This window comes from Meleagris gallopavo, chromosome 1 (genome assembly GCF_905368555.1).
Source record: "Meleagris gallopavo chromosome 1, MGAL_WU_HG_1.1, whole genome shotgun sequence".
Lineage (NCBI taxonomy): Eukaryota > Metazoa > Chordata > Aves > Galliformes > Phasianidae > Meleagris > Meleagris gallopavo.
The window spans coordinates 68,627,545-68,646,186 of NC_139404.1; positions in this window are offsets into that span (position 1 = coordinate 68,627,545).

The window sequence follows — 18,642 nt, forward strand, 5'->3', positions numbered from 1 at the left end:
AGGCTGCTAGACTATGCCTTACATTTCATTATTTTATGAATAGTCCTTTGGACATTCCAGGCCGTAATAATCAGCCCCCAAACTCACACTCTAAAGCAAATATTGTCCCTTCCTTGGGTAGATGAATCAAGGCTGAGCTTTTTGCAGGCAGCTGGTTCTGATGAGTTCCGGTTCTGCAACAGGGGCTTTAATCTTGTGTGTGTGAACTCTTAGCTCAAGCAAGTAGACATAAAAACGAATTATATGTATATTTTTTTCTAATGCTAACAAACTCTGAGCTAAGAGAAAAGGTTGGTAGTTTGGAAGGATATTTATCCTGGGTCCCTGAGAGCCCAGTGAATGGGGTCAAGGTGGGGATGGGGGCAGGTCTGTGCCCCTGCTCCACAAAGTGACTCAGATTTTATCATGTTTGACTGTAGGCATTTTCTGTTTTTTTTTTTTTTTTCTTTAAATATATATATATTTTTCTAAAAATCAGTGGATAATCTAATATTGATGCTCTCATGCTTTTAATGGAAGTAGCTATAGAGATAAGAGCAAGAGTACAAATGATTCTCTTCTGCTGCTTTGTAGACAGCGCACATTAAACTTGTGTTGAACAGAATGAAGAATAAAGCTGTCTCCAGGATAATTTTTAAAAATGATGTATAAAATTGTTTTACATGTTGGGAGGGAGTTGCTGAAGTGTGTAAATGCTATTGTAACCAACAGACATCAGTAATCAAGCACTGAAGGGCTTTTTCCCCTAGAAATTTATTTCTCGCAGCTTTTCTGTGTTTTAAAGAAAAACCCTCTGACAACAAAGAGCCTAGATAAGAGGGGGGGGAAAAAAAAAAAAACACCAAAAAAACCTAATGCCCAAAACAACCAAAAAAGTAAACCAAACCTTTCAGTATCTTTCTTGTCCTGCAAATGCATGGCATGTCTTTCCGGGAAAGGTGTCTGTCCAGGTATAGCTGCTGCATCTGCCGTGTGATAGGACATGAGCATCCTTCCAGCAGAGCATGGAACTTGAGCAGGCCTGGAGCACCAGACCTGTTTCCATGAAGCTGTTTGGGTGAAAGTTGTGCTCTTTGTGGTCCAGAGTTTTCTGTTCTCCTATCCCTATCAGAGATGGCCTGAGCAGATCTCCGTTTGTCACCTTGGATGCTGGGTAGAGTAGTAATGAGGGCAGAGTGCAAGGAAGAGGGGTGAAGCTAAAGAGGAGGCACTGACTCAGTCTGCATGCCCAGAGTATGTAATGTGGTTCAAGGTGAGCTGAGGGCATGAAGATATCAAAGCCAGCAGGCAGCTTGTCTCTACACATAACGGCTCTCCATCTGGGAGGAATATCCCTGAGTTTGGGAAGTGAGCTTAGCCCAGATTCTCAAATGCTGGGATGACAGCATGGCCCTGGGACACACTGCCAGCACAGCAGCCTAGGGAGCAGCCCCATATCACTGCTTTAACTGAGTCCACTTGAAACACTTTGCAAACAAGTCAGCTGAAAATGTAAGGCTGAGATTGGCTCCAGTTTCCATCCAGAGCCAAATAAAATTCTCAATTTCTGCAGCTGCCATCCAGCTTCCATGCTTTTGGCTGTCATCACATTCTGTGTTGCACTGCCATAAATCCATGCAGCTATTTTTCCTTGGTGAGACGGCGTGTGCTGACGGATAACGCTTTCATTATTAGCAGGGCTATGCCCCTCCACAGCACCAGGAGACATTTACTGTCTGCCAATTATTTATTAGGTAACTAATGTACAGAAAATGTTTTGAAAATATATCCAGTACAGATTTATGCCAAAATGATTTGTGTTACAGCTGGGACTCGAGCTGAGGGGAGTTGAAGTCAGGTGCAACTCAAAACTGTAATAAGGCAAGAGGGATGCTTCCATGGGTAATTTAAATAAATCAGAGAGGGAAGGGATGGAGATGAAATAGGCTCTTGACCTGGTGTCACAGCAGAGACTATTGAAATAACTGTTTTCTGTCAGAACATGCAGTTTGTGAAGTTCAGATCTTCATGGGGAAATGTCCACCTTTTCCAGCAGGAGTAGAGGAATTAATTCCGATGACAGCAGTGTGTTTGCTTCTAACTTATTTACTAACATTTACCTTCTGTTCGGGAGCTGTGATACTGAAAAAGTTTGGCATGCAAGCATCAAATTACTTCGAAATTTTTTGTTCTGTAAGGACACTTTCTGTATTTCAGAGCTGATGCACAAAAACAAAGCAGAATTTGAAACCTGCAGCTTTTCCTGTTGGGTGAGCCATGTTTTCTGCACATTGTTGGTAAAACCCAGAAGAGGCCAGGTCTTGTGAAACTCAGCCCTTCTCATGAGACCAGAGACTTTTAATGCTGGGCTTTGCTGAGTACCCCTTTGTTATTGCTTTGGTGTCTGGTGAATGTACTTTAAAGTTCAAATCCTCTCTGTGCAGTCATGCTGCCAGACCAGCTATTGTGGCAGGAAACCCTGCTGAGGTGCAAGAAGTCAGAGTACAAGAAGGGTGCATGGTACTGCTGGCACCAATGCCCCCTGAAGAGGGGTGAGGGGTGTGGGCCTATTCCTGGAGTGCCTCTGGGATTTGTCACAGGAATGCTGCTGCTTCCCATCCCCTAGTGGGCTCCTGCTGAGCTTCTCTCAGCCTGGATTTCATCCTGATGTCTTCGTGTCCTTCAGTGTGCTGTGGTCAGAGGGGTTGAATCACATTACTGCAAAGAAATACAGTGAATGGTGTTTGAGGCTTTTAATGCCAAAGAGAGATTTCACCACAGAACTCCTCTTGGAATTTTGGGGAATTTTTTGTTTTGATTTGCTTTAGTCTGAGATGTAAAGTATCAGAGCACAGGCTGGAGGCAAATGGTGCCACTCTGGCTGCTGAGGACCATTTTCTTGGAGCTGGTAACGACCGTGAGACCAAGTTTTGGCACCACACTAGCTTAGCTGCAATGGGAGATACTCTGGGGTTTGACTTTGGTTTTGTGGATTATGTGAAACACGGATGGGAAAACAGTGAGACGCCAAGAGAACCCTCTTTTGTGATGCTGGAAGCAAATAAATACAATTTGAGGTACTCTGTCCTTTTTACTGTCCTTTCTGCTACCCAAGTATAACTGTACTTGAAAAGATTGCGTGACCTAAGAGCAAATGGCAAATTCTTCCTTTCAGAATTTGGGGAAGGCACTTCCTTATTTATATGTATTTTTAAGTCAGGACCAGATTCATTCCTTTGATCGTGAATTGCAGCCTGTTACTAGTATTATTTCATACTTCATCTTTTTCCATCTTGTTTCTTTCCCTTTTGATCTTGCTCTGTTTCTTCTGCCAGCTGTGCTACGTGAGGAGAATAAGCAAATTTGAGACCTAAACTGGTGCTGGCAAGAGGCATCGCCAGCTACTAAATGACTCGTGTCGGGTGCTGGGAAGTTTGACAGGGATGCAAAAGCTTAGCAGGTCTGCTGGGCAGCAAAGGGAGAACTTTGCTTGGCATCTGTCTGACATCCTCTGTAGAGCATTCCCAGTGCACTTGGCTTTTTGTGGCCTGGTGTGCTGTGGTGCATGCAGACCTTTATGCTTCCTCTCAGGAGAAAATCCCAGCACAGACATGCAGACTCCGAGCTCTTAGAGCAAGTACCAGATTAGGGCATGTGGGGAGCGCAGCCACAAACACCTGTGGCTCAGAAGCCATCTGAATCACGGAGGTTACGTTTAGGATCATTTCTGCCTAGGCTTGTTGCTGGTTATTTTTTGTTGCTGTTGTTTTGTTTGTTTTTTCTCCTTATTTATATTTATAATCTCTCATCTCTACTCGTACTCCTTTTTTTTTTCTTCTTTTTTTTTTTCCCCAGTTATGTCCTGTGCTGCATCAGAAGATGAGTAGCCAGCAGGGAAAGGGAGATGACTGTCCCCCTCTACTCTGTCATCATGAGGCTCCACTTGGAGGACTGCATCCAGGCTTGGGACCCCCTGAACAAGAAAGACATGGAGCCTCCATTGGACCTGCTCCAACAGCTTCAGAGCTGTTCAGAGGGCTGGAGCATCTCTCCTATGAAGAAGGGTTGAAAGAGTTGGGTTTCTTTAGCTTGGAGAAGGGGAGACCTCACGGTGGCTTTCCAGTACTTGAAGGAAACTTATAAGCAAAAGGAGGAGGACCATCTTTTTTACATGATCCAATAGTGGTAGGATGAAGGAATGCTTTAAACTAAAAGACAGGAAATTCAGGTTAGATGTTACGAAAGAATTCGTAGAGGCTGGTGAGGTACTGGCATAAGCTGCCCAGATAAGTTGTGAATGCCCCATAGCTGGAGATATTCAAGGCTGGGTTGGATGGGGCCTCAGGCAGACTGATTAGGAGGATGGCAACACTGCCCATGGCAGAAGGATTGGGGCTAGATGATCTTGAAGGTCCATTCTATGACTATGATTCTTCCCTTTAGGTCCCTGTGGGAAGGATGGGAAGGCACTTCTGAGTATTGACAAACTTTTAGAGAAATTTCCAAATACCTGTTATCATATTGTAGGATACAATTATATATTTTTGCAAATCTATGTAGGCACAGATCTATTGTGAGCTACCAAAGCTTTTATCACAAATCTCAGCTGTTTCAGCAGCAGGTTTTTCTTTCACCTCCATTTTGAAGTCCCATTCTCCACAGTAAAATGATTGCTTGAAACTTCAGCTTTCATTTATTAAGAATAAGTTTTCAGTTCTCATTATCTTAAGTGCACAGTTACAAAAAATCTTGTGTTAACTGAAGGACCCTTGATGGAGAACAGAATGTTGTTTGTTTACAAGTAATCAGTTTTAAGAATGATCTCCTGAGCTTTTTGATTTTCGAGTGCCACAGACTTTCAATACCTGTCTCCATTAAAAACCTTTTCCTAATTCAAGCAATTCTTACTGCTCTGATTTTTAAGCCTGGTCAGTCTTATGCTAACCTATATTTTAATTCATTTTGCCTTTGTTTATGTAAGATAAGTAGTTGTGCTCCTCATTATATATAAAGCTGCAATTACTGCATATTTTGCCTTTTATGTGTTAGAGTTATCTAGTGTAGACAGGAAGGTCCAAATGCATATATGCTGCATGGGGTTTGCAGCACTTGGGTAGTCCACAGCTGTGCACTCTTTTCAAATCTCAGTTTCAGATCTGCCTCCAGTTTATTGTGACTGAGGTGTTCAGCTGATATTTTCCTCTCTTGCAAGCCAATGTAAGGATGGGCAATACATTGACTATATTTCTTACATTCTTTTTTTTTTTTTTTTTTTTTAAACTCCCAAACCACTGAAAATTCTGTCTGGAGTGGATCTCTTTACCTCCTATTAGATGAGTTTGACCTCATTTTACTGAGTCAAAATAATGGAAAAATAGTGATGTCCTTGTCACCTTGAAAGGAGAGCCCCAGCTGATGGTTGCCCGGTAGTCATTCAGCAGGCTTAAATGAGAATACTTAAATTTAACATGTCAGGACCATCACTCCATTGTTTCTCTACATTTCTGTGGCTGTCTGAAGCAAAAACAATGGCAAAGAGGCAGACAGTAGGCTGTAGTATCCCTTGACTGTAGAGATGATAATGTCAAGGTGGTGGGTGAGACACTGGCACAGGCAACTCAGAGAAGCTGTGGATGCCCCATCCCTGGGGGTGTTCAAGGCCAGGTTAAATGGGACCCTGGGTGGCCTGATCTAGTGGGTGGCAACCCTGCCCATGGCAGGAGAATTGGAACTGAGTGGGCTTTAAATTTTCTTCCAACTCAAGCCATTTTATGATCCCCATGAAGGCTGTGAGGTTTTTCTGATTAACAGTGATTACACAGTGAAAATAACCCAGCTAGGCAGTGCTCTACAGGTGCTAAACAATAAGAAATAAATATGAGAATGGAAAACTTTAACTGCAAATAATAATAATCATCTGGAATTAGGGAACTTTCTGTATGATCCCACAGGCTTGAAAGAAAGCCCCAAAGTTATTTTTGTTAGGGTGGGTAATTATGGCAATAGCAAACGCAGGAAGTGAGTTGGAAGTTTGTGGTCTGGTAGTTTGTTAGTGTTCTTGGTAATCAGGGCATGCACAGTATGGGAGACAGAGAGAGAAAGAGGGTTTCTCTGTTTGCAGAACTGCCTGTTTGTGAGCCTGCTGGAGCCTAATTGTTTTAGAGTGGAAGCAGAACAAAGCAAACAGGCTACAACAGGGTCTGTACAAATCTTTAATGCTGAGATGGGACAAATCTATTCCTTCGGGGAAACAGTTCAGAAGATGCAGTTGATCTATATTGTGATGGTTATTACTATTATTCTGGGGCAATTTATGTATCTCTAGCCTTGTGCCTTATGTTTTCTTTAAAAATAGAATATAATCTTAAAAAGCTTTGATACAGGCATGTAATTGAGGGAAGAAGGCAAAAAAGGGAGGAAAAAAAACCAACTCTGAAGTATTTAAAAAAAAAAAAAAAAGAGTAGAGGTGAAATGATGTAAATGAGAAAGAAGAAGAGATGACTGATTCCTAATTCTGCTAGCAATCTGGGGTATGAAGACAGAGGACTTGGTCACAGCTCTGCAGCAAAGGTAAACCCTGTAGGAACATGGGAAGTGCTGGGAAGTATGGTGCAAGGCACTTCCAAGCACCTCCACATCCTCCCAGGTCTGTAACATCCTCAGGGGTGCTGCTCCCACCTGAGATAGTTTGGGTGCCACTAGCCACCCCCCCCCCCTCTCCAAGGACTTGGATGAACTCTCTTCAGTCTCTTTCCTCTGGTGACAAGTGAGGCAAGGGAGCAGCCTCGTGCTGCACCAGAGGAAGTTTAATTGGACACTGTGAAGAAGTTCTTCATAGAGATGGTTGTTGAGTACTGGAATGGACTGCCCAGGGGAGTGCTGGAGTGTCCATCCCTGGAGGCATCCAAGAGATGTGGATGTGGCACTGAGGGACATACATGAGTTAGTGATTCACTTGATAGATCAGGCTCATTGTCAGACTTGGTCCAACCAGGCACTGCCCTGTGGTGTCATCAGCTTTTCAACAGCTTGCTTGTTTGCTAGCACCTTATTTTCATGATATGTGACTTCTGCAGCACAAGTGAGCACGAAAACAGCTCCAAAGCAAATGCTGCAGAAATTGCTGTAAGTTGCTGGAAAACAGCTCAATAAAATAAACAGATTCTGTCATTAAAAATAAAGCAGGAAGCCTGCTAAATAGAACTGGCCCTGAAGAAAGGAAAATATCTCATGCCTCACACATTGCATTAACTGGGTTTTATTTTGGTAATTTTGAACTTCTTGAGCTAGGGTTACCAAAGCCTTGGTTGCATGCTTGCTGTTGTCATGGTGGGGATGGCTACAGGCCCCATGCTGTGGAAATACAGTGCCTGAATTTTCCAATGATACCTTTACTTTGGTACGTTGCATGCTCTGGCTTTTTTAGAGAAGCTGGTTATTTTGCTTTACATGCAAAGAAAAATAGTTGAGGCATATAAGTTTGGACTCAGAGGATCCCAACCATTCTTTTTTCCTTACTTGAAGAGAACAAGGCTGCTTCTTACAGAACAGAAAACCTGCCAAGATGAAATTGGTAGAAGATGTTGAGAGCAGGCCAGTGGCAGGGGGTATGCTGAAATGGAAGCCTCATTGCTCTGGGACAGTCACAGCTTACTGAAAGTAAGAAGAGATAAGGACAGCTTCATCCTATGATCCTTCCTGAGGATAAATACTGCTGTGGTAGCTTGGGGGAGGTGGCAGAAGTGCCTCTGCAGACCTGGAATTGTTTCCTAAGGAAGGTGAGAAGAATGGAAATCCTGCCTTCCTCAGTGGTCTACCAATATAACCCGACTTCGATGTTATAGAGAAAACAATAAATGATTTAGTCTGTGTTAAATCTGCCAGTTTTATGGCTTTATGGCTGAATTACTGCTTTCCTGGGGGGACACAATGGGGACTATTAATGAACAGGCTGGGAGGTGGTGGGGATGGTATGGTAGCAGTCAGTGATCCAGAAACAGCGCTAATATCTGAGCCTATTTTCATCCCCTTCATACTGTGTCACTGCTAGTTTTAGCTTTGCTGACATCTTATTTTGCAGAAGACATTCCCATTTTAAGGTCTTGCACTCTCTGTGATTGCTTCTTTTTTAGTGGTTTTTTTTTTTTTTTTAATACAGTCTAAAACATATTTGTTAGGTACACTGCGGCCAGCAGTCTATTTGCCAGTGAGGTGCTTGGATATCGTGGTGCCTGGAACATTTGGGAATGCACTCAGCTCTTTGTATAGATTTCTGAGTAGTTTCTTTGGGGAGGCTGCTTTGGATGTGGCTGGGCTTTGGCTCTCACTGTTATTCTGCAGGGAAACTCGATCAGGCCCAAAGTCCAGCAAACAAATCCATGCTGTAAGATTCTTCTGATAATTACTTTTACAGATGTTAGGGGAATTAATTCCATAACTTCTGAGAAGCTTGAATTTCCCATTCCTTGTCAGCTTGTCAGCATTTCAACCTCTTCTGAAGTTTTGATCCCTCTGATGAATTTTCCTAGTAAGCTGATGTTGGAAAATCTTTCTCTTGTTGTTTTTCTCTTTTTAAAGAATTAACAAACAAAAGTGTTGTAAGCTACAGTATTTAAGGCTAATCTTTTTACAAACCCACAAAAGCAAGAAATGGGAAAATGGCGCTCCCTCTTGTTTCTTGCGCTAGTTACTAACAGGGGGAACTCCTAACCTGAGAACAGGCACTTCTTCATCTCCAGCTAAGCTTCCCTTTAGCTCTGACGGATGTACATTTTCTGTGGATCAGGGAAACGATGGACTCGAGCAACTAAAGTTGTATGTGCTAGTAGCTCTGATTAGAAAATAGATTGTTTTATCCTGAAGAAACACTGAGACTTTGAAGGAGCTCCCCTTCCTCACTTCAAATTAAGCACTTCCAGAGACTGCAAGAACTCATTTTATTTCTATTTTAGACTTCAGAAGAAAATGTAATATAGTCCATACGGCTAGAAACTGTATGTTTTTTTAAAAAAATCCATATTTAAATATTTCTTTCTGAAACATTTGTGACAGAATAAGGTCCAAATTCACTTTCATGAGATCATTTCACTGTATTCTCTTCCAATTTTGGTAGAAGTAAAGTGGCATTTCCCACTGAAAAGCTGTTAGTGAAAAGCCATCTGGTTTCTGGCCACCTCTTATATGTGCCCCATGCAGGGATCTCCTGCAGCTATGGACCCAACCCTGTCCTTGGGCAGGCAACCTTCCTGTACAGCCTCCACTGAACCTCCTAGAGCTCACAAAACTTCTCTGCTCCTCCTTGATGCTCCTCTGGCCAGTCAGCCTTGCCTCTATAAATTGTACGTGGAGCTGGAAGTAGGTTCATCGCTTCTCAAAAAGTGAAACACTTTTTACTGTGGGGCCTTTGCAGAGGTTGTGACTATTGTCAGTGAAAAAGTTGTTGTTACTGGTGGTGGTTAATCATATATGGAGAAACAGTAGCTCTTCTAAGGGTATACTAATTCTTTTTTATGAAAAAGGGTGATACTTTCAGTTACCATACAGTCACCATCGCCTAGCAGTGTGTTATGAAATGATTGCAACTTTGCCATGAGAAAAATCCAGATTGTGAGTACAGAAATGAAAGTTGTAAGTAAAAATGTTAAGTTAAATACACTCAAGTTATATTTGGCAATGTAAATGCATTAAGGCATCCAGGAAGCCTTGGAAAGATACCTCAAATCCAGAGAGTGATGATGAGTGGCTCATTGTCTGGATGGAGATCAGCGACAAGTGATGTTCACACAGGTTAGTACTGGGACCGATGCTGTTCAATATCTTCATCAATAGTGACATTGGCAGTGGAATTGAGTGCACCCTCAGCAAGTTTGCAGATGGCACTGAACAATCATGTAGTCTACATGCCTGAGGGATAGAATGCCATCCAGAGAGGCCTACACAGGCTTCAGCTTGGGCCCAGAATGATATCCTGACGTTCAATAAATCCAAGTGTAAGTTCATGACCTAGGTCATGGCAAACCCAATATCAATACAAACTGAGTGGTGAAAGGATTGAGTACAGCCCTGCTGGAAAGGACCTGGGCATAAAGGTGGATGGAAAGCTGTACATGAGCCAGCAATGTGTTCTTGCAGCCCAGAAAGCCAAGTTCATTGCAGGGAAGTTGGATTTAGATGATCTTTAAGGGTTCCTTCCCATTCAACCAATTTTATAATTCTATGATTCTAAGACTGACATGTCAAGGTCAGTGCTATCTTGGTTGGTTTTTGGCACTCTGTTCCTCCTTAACTTTTCAACTTGGAAATATGAATTTTCTTATTCATTTGTCTTCTTTCTCTTTGTTGGTTTGGTTTTGGGGAAGAATTTTTCCCCATAACTAGGTAGGCATTTTTTTTCCTTGATATTTGTTCTTGTGTTAATCTTCCTCCAGGTCAGCTCAAGGGACAGCAAACAGCTGTGTCGTGCTTCTCAGAGCTTGCAGCAGGGCTCCTTGACCTCGGCACCTGTACAGAGAGGGACTGCCACCTGCACATCACTTCTCATCCTAGCTTCTTACTGACAGTTTCTATTGTAACTGTTTTATATGCTGAGCAGATGGCCTTGCTGAAGCAAGCCATGGGGATCAAGTTTTTTTAAAAGTTGCTTGTGTTTTTGGCAAGTTGTTTTGATTCTCTAGTCCCTGATTCAACAAAACAGCATCTGTTTTCATGGTGGTGACAATTATAAAAGGAACAGGATCCTGAGAGAAGGCAGGGATGTTGTTGGCTAGTTTGGTTCTGAGAGGCACATCTGCATCCTAGCTGTTCCTCCGTGCCCAGTCTCTGCCCCAAACTTGATGTTGAATCTGGATGCTCCCTGGACATGCAGAAGGAGGACAATGCAGGACCCCCTCCCAGTTTGTGCCAGTGAGGAGGAAGCGTAGTGCAGAGATGTGGGGGATGCAGGGTTCCAGTATGCATAACCCAATGGAGGCAGGTGAACGCAGCAAGGTTTGCTCCATAGCTTGACATCATCTCCCACCCTAGCCACAAGGAAATCTTTGTCTACCTTAGCACCTGGAGATACAAATGGGAACCTAGTGATTCAGCAGACTGAAGTGAAGCCCATAAGGTCCAATGGCTGTGGTGGTATGAGGGGAAAACATTACTGCTGTTGACAACACCACCCATGTTCATGTTATCACTGCTGGTATTATCAGCACTTTCCAGCCATTAGCTCCTTTAACCTCTTTGTGTTCTACGCAATGCTATAAATTTGCAGCGTACCTTTTTTTTTGTCTCCTTTCATTTTATTTTACTTCGGAAAACAAGCTTAATCACTTTATTCTTCTAGAATGAGAAGCAATGTCATGGGAATTGTGTCAAAATTGAAATGAGGCTTTTTTGCTAATATGTTGTTGCCAGTAGTTTTTTGTTTGGTGTGTTTTAATTTTTGGATAAAATGGAAAAGTCCAGAGACAGCTGGACGTACATTAATCTTAGCTAAAAGCTCTTCAGCAGATTAACCCTGGAAAGCAGACAGGATGTGAGCACAGCTGGAATGAAGGATTGTGTTTTTATTTCAGAGGAATATCCATAGTGCTTTTTATTTTGAGGATTCACACCAAGTATTACAAAATTATCTTTCTTCGTCTTTCTTCAGACTTGTCTTTTGAAGTGTCCAGAGACTGCCTTACTACATACATTGATTTCTGTGGAGCTGATGAAATAATTTGCCAGAATCCTTCCAACCCCTCTTCTGCACTATTGGTGTGATCTCTGATTTCTTGGGATTTTTATCTGTTTAAGCAAGGTTTATTGGGAATCCAGTAGCTGTAGGACTAAAATCTAGGATCACGAGGCATTCATGTAACTCAATGCTTGCATCACACTACTGTATTAGAAATCTGGTTTCCTAAAAAGTGCATCTTTTGGTCTTCCAGCCTGGAGGGCAGCCAGAGTCATCCCTGGGATCTGAGGTTTAGTTACTGAGCATCCTGCGCCAAGGAGGAGTCAGAAGGAAAATGACAGAGTTTCATTTTAGAGACAGAAATGGGAGGTAGAGTAGTGTGAAGGATTTGAACAAACCTTTTGTCTTTGAACAAAGGCTTTCTCCCTCCCAGTGCTGCAATGTTCACATGCAGATGTGCTCTTGCACGAAAGCATTTGTGAAAACAAAGGTCTGATGCCTCTGCCACATGGTGCTGAAACACAAAACAAGATGCTAAGGAAACCCCAAGCCTTGCTAAAAAGCAAGCAAAATGCCCACATTGCTGTTATGCTGAATGTTTCTACCTCTCCTTTACATGTGACTTTGGGATGGCTTCTCAAAAAAAGCTCATTGCAAAGGAGCAGCTCAGCTTGTCTGCAAAGGTGTGAGCTAATGCCACTAGGCTCTACGTGCCCAGGGTGTTTCTGCAATTACTGATGAATGCAGCTCTGAGAGGTGAATGTTGCAGTGGGGCTTGAAGGACTTTACATGTGGAAGGAAACAGGCACTGGAAAAGGGCACGTCACTCACAGAGACAGTGTGATCGCTCCTTTAGTGGCTCCGTGGTGTGGGGCAAGGAAGGGGTGAGGTGGCCATAGTGTGGAGAAGAGGGCTGGAGAAATACACTTCAACTTGAATTACTGAGAAAATTTTCAGAGGCCTAAAACAAAGTGCATATAAAGTGTCTGCCTTTCTCTCTGCCTTCTCCATTAGAGCATTAGAAACTTCACAAAGATTCCCAGATCGTTCCCTTGCAATTCTGGGCTTGGATGTGCAAGTTTCCCTGTGCCCATTTATGAAGGACCTGCAATAGGAGGAGAGATGGACTGTGCAGCCTAAGGGCCTACAGTCAGCTGCAGACAGCCAAGAGTTGACCAGCCTCCCACTGTGCTCACATTGAATGCTGAGGAAATATAGCAGGGTGGATTTGGAGAGGATATTTTAGATGAAAGTGATATTAAGAAGTACTGTGAGGCAAACAACCCCTGGTGACGTTTGACAAACCATTATTAATCTGTATATAAAAGCATATTTCTGCTACTGCTTATTTGGAAAAAATTATAACAAGAAAGGATAATAAAAATATCTAAAACTTTTAGTGCCTGTATGACATCAAATGTCCTGTTGAGCTGAGGGCTTTGATGAGAAAAGATTGCAATTATAATTTTGATGACATCCAATGTCATTTCAGTGGGGATTAACCACTGGTGCTGACTGAAGCTGCATGTGCTCCAGCTGCCTGCTTTGTAATGGAGCTGCAGCCACTGTGGCTTATAGGGGAGGAAAGGTTGTCCTGCTTAGGCTAATTGGAGAGCTTCATTATTCTAGTTGAAATTTCAGATTCTGTTCTGAAAAATGGTGAGAGACTGATGTTACAGCTACTTAACCTACAGCTCTTTTCTGTCACCTCTGAGGACCTTAGGGACTTCTCCTTGCATATTTCCCATTGCTGGAGCAGGGCATGGGTGGGTTGTTGCACACCCAGCATGGTGTCACATACAGTGTCCTGGTGGGCCTTGGTCTGTGCTCCTTCTGCCCCAGCCAAAACGTCTGGGCTGCTTCAAGCTTGCTGCATCAGTGCCAGGAGCTGGAGGCACTGGGGATGTGAACGCCTTGCTGAATTTCCAATGAAGAAAGAATCCTTCCCTACTGTTCATTTATCAATGTTACCTCGAGCTCCTGGGGGAGGGAGACCTCAGTATGCTTCTATTATAGTATAGGCTCATAATGAAATTTTGACTTTTGTTTCATGATCAGCATTTATCTCTGTTGTGCATTTCAATTTGGGAAAAACAGGGAAGGAAAAACCTCAATCTGTTTTATTTTTCCTGGGGTTTATTAATCATTAGGGAGCAAACAATATTTTCTATGAAAAGTAGTTATTATTGTTTTGTTCTTGCTTACCATATTTTTTTTTTTTTTGTGAGATATACTAATCTTCTGAATACATTTGCATTAAATCAGTAGTTCTGTTTTGTTTACTAAGACCAAATTCTTCCTTACTGTCTATTGTTATAGAATTAATTACAAGCCTTTATTGAATTTCTTCCTTCTTCAACAGGGAAGTATTGTAACAGCAGACTCTGAGGATACACGAGCCAGAGTGGTTTTCATAAAGCTCTGACAGGGCCCGAATCAACTGTTTTGTCATGCACATGGATTTCTGTATAAAGGCATTAGAAAAACTCCCTTACATTTACATCCAGTAAGTCTCTCCTAAGGTGGCCTATAGAGGAGGCAGCACAGTTTTCTGCAGAACATTTTCTGTTTTCTCCCTCTGATACAGACTGATACAAAAAGTAGCTCAGCCTTTTTCTTTTTTCTCCCTTCTGTGGAAGTCCCATGAAGAGCAGCACCAGTGCTGACCTGTTGGATCTGATTGCTGGCAAAGATGGCTCCTGAAGCTCCTGTGCTTTTGTCACACCTCGTTGTGGCTTTTTGGCACTAAACAATATGTGCAAACCCATGGGTAGCAAAGCCTCTGTTTCTTTTTTTTTTTTTTTTTTTTTTTTTTTTGCAGAAGTTCTACCAATGCAGTCTAATTGTTCTGTGAGCTCTGATGTGAAGTGATTTGTGAGGCATTTGGGATGCAACTTACGTGGGATCGTGGCAGTGGAGTGGGTGACTTGTGCTGAGACCTGAGCCAAGCAAGCTGGGACACTCTGGCTTCCATGGGCTCCCATCAGATTACTCTTAATGCTTTCAGACCATCCTTTGTATGTGCTTCTTTGGATGTAGGGCAGCCTCCTAATGTTTGATTTTGTGATGGGAAAAAGAGCTTAGCTGAGGTATGTGGCTAATAGTTAGACATAAGTAAATAGCCATGCTAACAGGAGTTGTTATTGCTAGCCCAAAGCATCTCCCTTCCTAGTGAGCAGACGTGCAGTTCAGCCTTCTTTCACACTCTGCCATTTTTACTCTGCTGTTCTCCAAAGTTTGTTCTCCAACTGGCAGCTTGCTGAGATTTGTCTCCTTGGTTCTTCTCTACAGAGCCTGGGCAGGAACAAACCCACAGCATCACTACAAACTGGACAGATTTGGACAGCAGAGCCTGGCTTTAAACAGCAAATGCCGGAGAGGCACTTTGAAGTGTTTTCAGTTTCAACAATTTCTTTGCTCCTTTTGTGCACTGACATTTTTCTGGCTCAAGGTGGAAAGGAGTGAAGTGTGGCCTCAAGGTACAGCAAGATCTACAAGTCATAGTGGGGTGGGAAAACAGATGTTTGACAAAGCAGGACCTGGCCAAGGCAACTGCAAGGCTTCAGTATTTAGTCTCTTGGAAAGGACATAGCAGCAGGGAATGCCAAGCGAAGCTGCAGAAACTTGGCTCTAGCATCCACTGCAAGATCCCTCCACTGCTCTTGAGGAGGAGACTCTTTGGGGAAACGTCTGGGACAGAGCATGCTGGCCCTACAGCACTGATCCTGCATCAGTGGTCCTGCATTGTCTGTCCCAGTGAGTGCAGGTGCAGGCTTGCAAGGCTTGCAAAGGAGAACTGGAGCCTAGTACCAGCTGGAGTAATGGAAACAGAAACCTCGATCCAGCTTTTAGCTGTCAGGAAAGAGATATGGCACTGAGAATTAATTTACTCAATTTGTTCATTCCTGCTGAGAAGGAACGTGTGTCTGTGCAAAATGATGCTGGAAGCTTTAATGCATGCATTCATCCATGTCATGGGTAGAAGGTGAAAAGAAAAGATTTCTTAATGTTGCTGATTCTCCTCATAACGCCATGACCTGATTTCCTGTGGGAAGCTGGAGGGGGAAGTAAGAGAAAAAGTGGTGCATAAGTAACCCAAGTAACCTATTTTATCTCAGTCCTGAATCAGTTCCAGTGTCAGGCATGTCTGAGTGTCTGTGGTACCTGTCCCCTTGCTGTGAGAGTGATAGTCCTTGGGAAAGGGAACAGGATTGCAACCAATGGCATCAGCAGACTGTGCCTTGACTGGGAAAAGCTCACGTGCTGCCTAGGAATGGAAGCACTCAAAGAAGCCCAGCGTTGGCCCTTGCACCTATGTGCAGGCATGCTCAGTGCCTTGTGGAGATGGGAAGATGAAGCACCTGCAGGTGGATGGAAAAGCAGGAATCAGAGCTGGAAAAAGACAGTGAATGGAGGATAGGTGACTGTGCAGCACGAACACCTGGAGTTGCCTACTGTGCAGCCTGTGGGCTTGACAAAAACTTGACTATGGGCCTATGCGTGTTTGTATGAGTGGCATAACTGAACATAAAATCTATGAGGCTAACAGTGTTGCACGGTTTGTTCTGCTAGGGCTTGGGGCTTTCCACTTAATTTTTTATTATCTACAGGAAAAGGATGTGAAATGCCTTTAACTTGCTTCTGCAGAATAACAACAGACATAGCACAGGGATGCTGTGTCTCTTTGCTGGATAATTTCGCAATTGGCTTTTTCTTTCATTCAGGAAAGAGGATGTGTGCTATGTAGTTAAAACTATAATGGAGCATATAGAGCCAGCCCTCACTGCCCCATCATCACCAGGAGTGGAATGTCCTGCAAGGCTGCCACCCAGTAAAGGATTTCCCAATAAAATCGGTAATGCTGGAGGAAGTGAAATTCACAGTGAGCAGTGTGACAGCATTAATTATCAGTGATCTAATATACTAACGGTTGGGCTAGCAAATACTGGAGAATGAAGCAGGTAGGTTCTCTGTGGGGGAGGTAAAACTTGAGGTCAACTGAAAATAGCTCTTTACTTGAGTAAACTTGAGTTAACTTGAGTTAACTGAGTAAAGGGATAGCAATAGTTGAGAAGTATTAAGTTAATATTCCCTAGCTTAATTAAAAAAAAATCAGAAAAATAAAGCAGCCTTGCACAATAAAAAGTATGTATGCAGGCACACAACTCACATTAAGGAAGCTGTGTTGTTTTGGTGACGAGCACCAGCCCCTAGATGTGAGCTGTACTCCCACTGGGAAGCTGGAAGAGTGCATGCTGCAGGAAGAATCACTCCTAGGAGTGCCGTCCTGTGCAGACAGAGGCAGAACGGAATGCAGGAATCTCAACTGGATGCTTCCTTTGCAGCAGAGCAAATCACTTTATGTTGGAAATGTATGTAAAAAGAAAGGTGCAAAGGCTAGCTGATGAAAAGGTATTGCTGAGAGGCACGAGTTTTTTTCTCTCTATGTGACTCCTCAGTTCATCTTAAAATCTGGAGGATTTCTTGTTATCCTTGTAAATAAATCCTGAAATTTTATCCTGAAATAAATCCCAGTGATCACACTTAAGGATGAAATGATGCACTGAAAATGAAGAAGACCTTGAGGCTCTGTACAGCACAGGGTCAGAATTCAGACTCATAAATTCAAGACACAGTATGCTTACATATGAATGCCCACACATGCCTAAAAGATTGGTGTCCCCCCAGTCTCCACTTTACACATGGACTGCATTAACTGATGAGAATATCTTAAGAGAGCTGGGCAGGGTTTTGTTGTCTCAGAAGTAAATGTCAACACAGAAGACACTTTTCTCTTCTTGTCTTGACATTCTATCTGTATGAGTGCATGATGAGCAGTTCAACACCATCCTTGCTTTCTAGCAAAGCAAGCATGTAATTTAAAGGAACTGATGCTCCTGTTTGCTTATGAGTTGGCGATAATGGCTTGGTAATGGCAGTCTCTAAGTCACTATCGACATCCTAACATCTTTTGTGGACTTTTCAGAAATATCTCATTTGCTCGCTTGGTATATAAAAGCTGTTCCTGCTGAGCATAATGTCTTGAATATAATTCTTACTCAATTACTAGAAATGCGCTGTAAACATTGTGGAAATTCAGTAAGGGAGCCATAACACACTTCATCTATCAATTTACTGTTTTTCTGTCATTTGTCTGACCTTATGAATGGATCTGTCTTCATAACTGCAAATACAGTTTGAGAAGGGAAGTGGGCTGTGATTATTTGTAGCTATTTTTAAAACCATCTTTTGTCCTCCCATTCTTTGCCATATGTCTCTGTAACTGAGCACAGTGGGAAGTAATTGCAGTTGCAAGTAAAGGGAGAATTATTAAAGTGTTGCTTTAATGAAAATGTTCCATTTCTGAGCTGATGTGTGTAGATATAGAAACTGCAGGAATGATCTTTATTGTAGGAAATAATTGACATTACAATGGATTTCTCAGATACGTGTATACTTTAATTTTGATTTGATGTTCCTCTGCCTTTTCCAGTGTAGGAGAACATACACTGGGGAGCAAGGGAGCTGCAGGAAAGGAGCTGCTTCTGTCTGGGGACACAGATCACACCAGAGGGCAGGAATGGCCCCTCCAAGTCCTCCCTGTGGTGCCATGCATTGTGCTAGGGCCTAGGCTCACTCTGAGTGCTAATGAAGATGCCAGAGACTTTTTCTTGAGGAGTGGGTGAGTGGAGGAGAAACATTAAGTATAAGCAAGGCTACCAACACAGAACGGCAATTGTGTTTGTGTCTGTGAGTTTGTATGGGTACAATTTGGCAGTCAAAAATGCCTCCTCTGACTAGTCCAAAAGCTGAAATTTCAGCTAGGCATGGTAAAGATTTTCTGGAATATTGGCAGTGATGCCTCTTAAATGATGTGTGACAAAGGGACTTGAGAGAGCACCATGTGCTTAGAAAGTCTGAGCCTTTCTGGGAAACTCTGAGTCCTTTGGTCCAACAGAAGAAAAATGTAAGCCTTGCCTTGGTGAGTTATGAATCC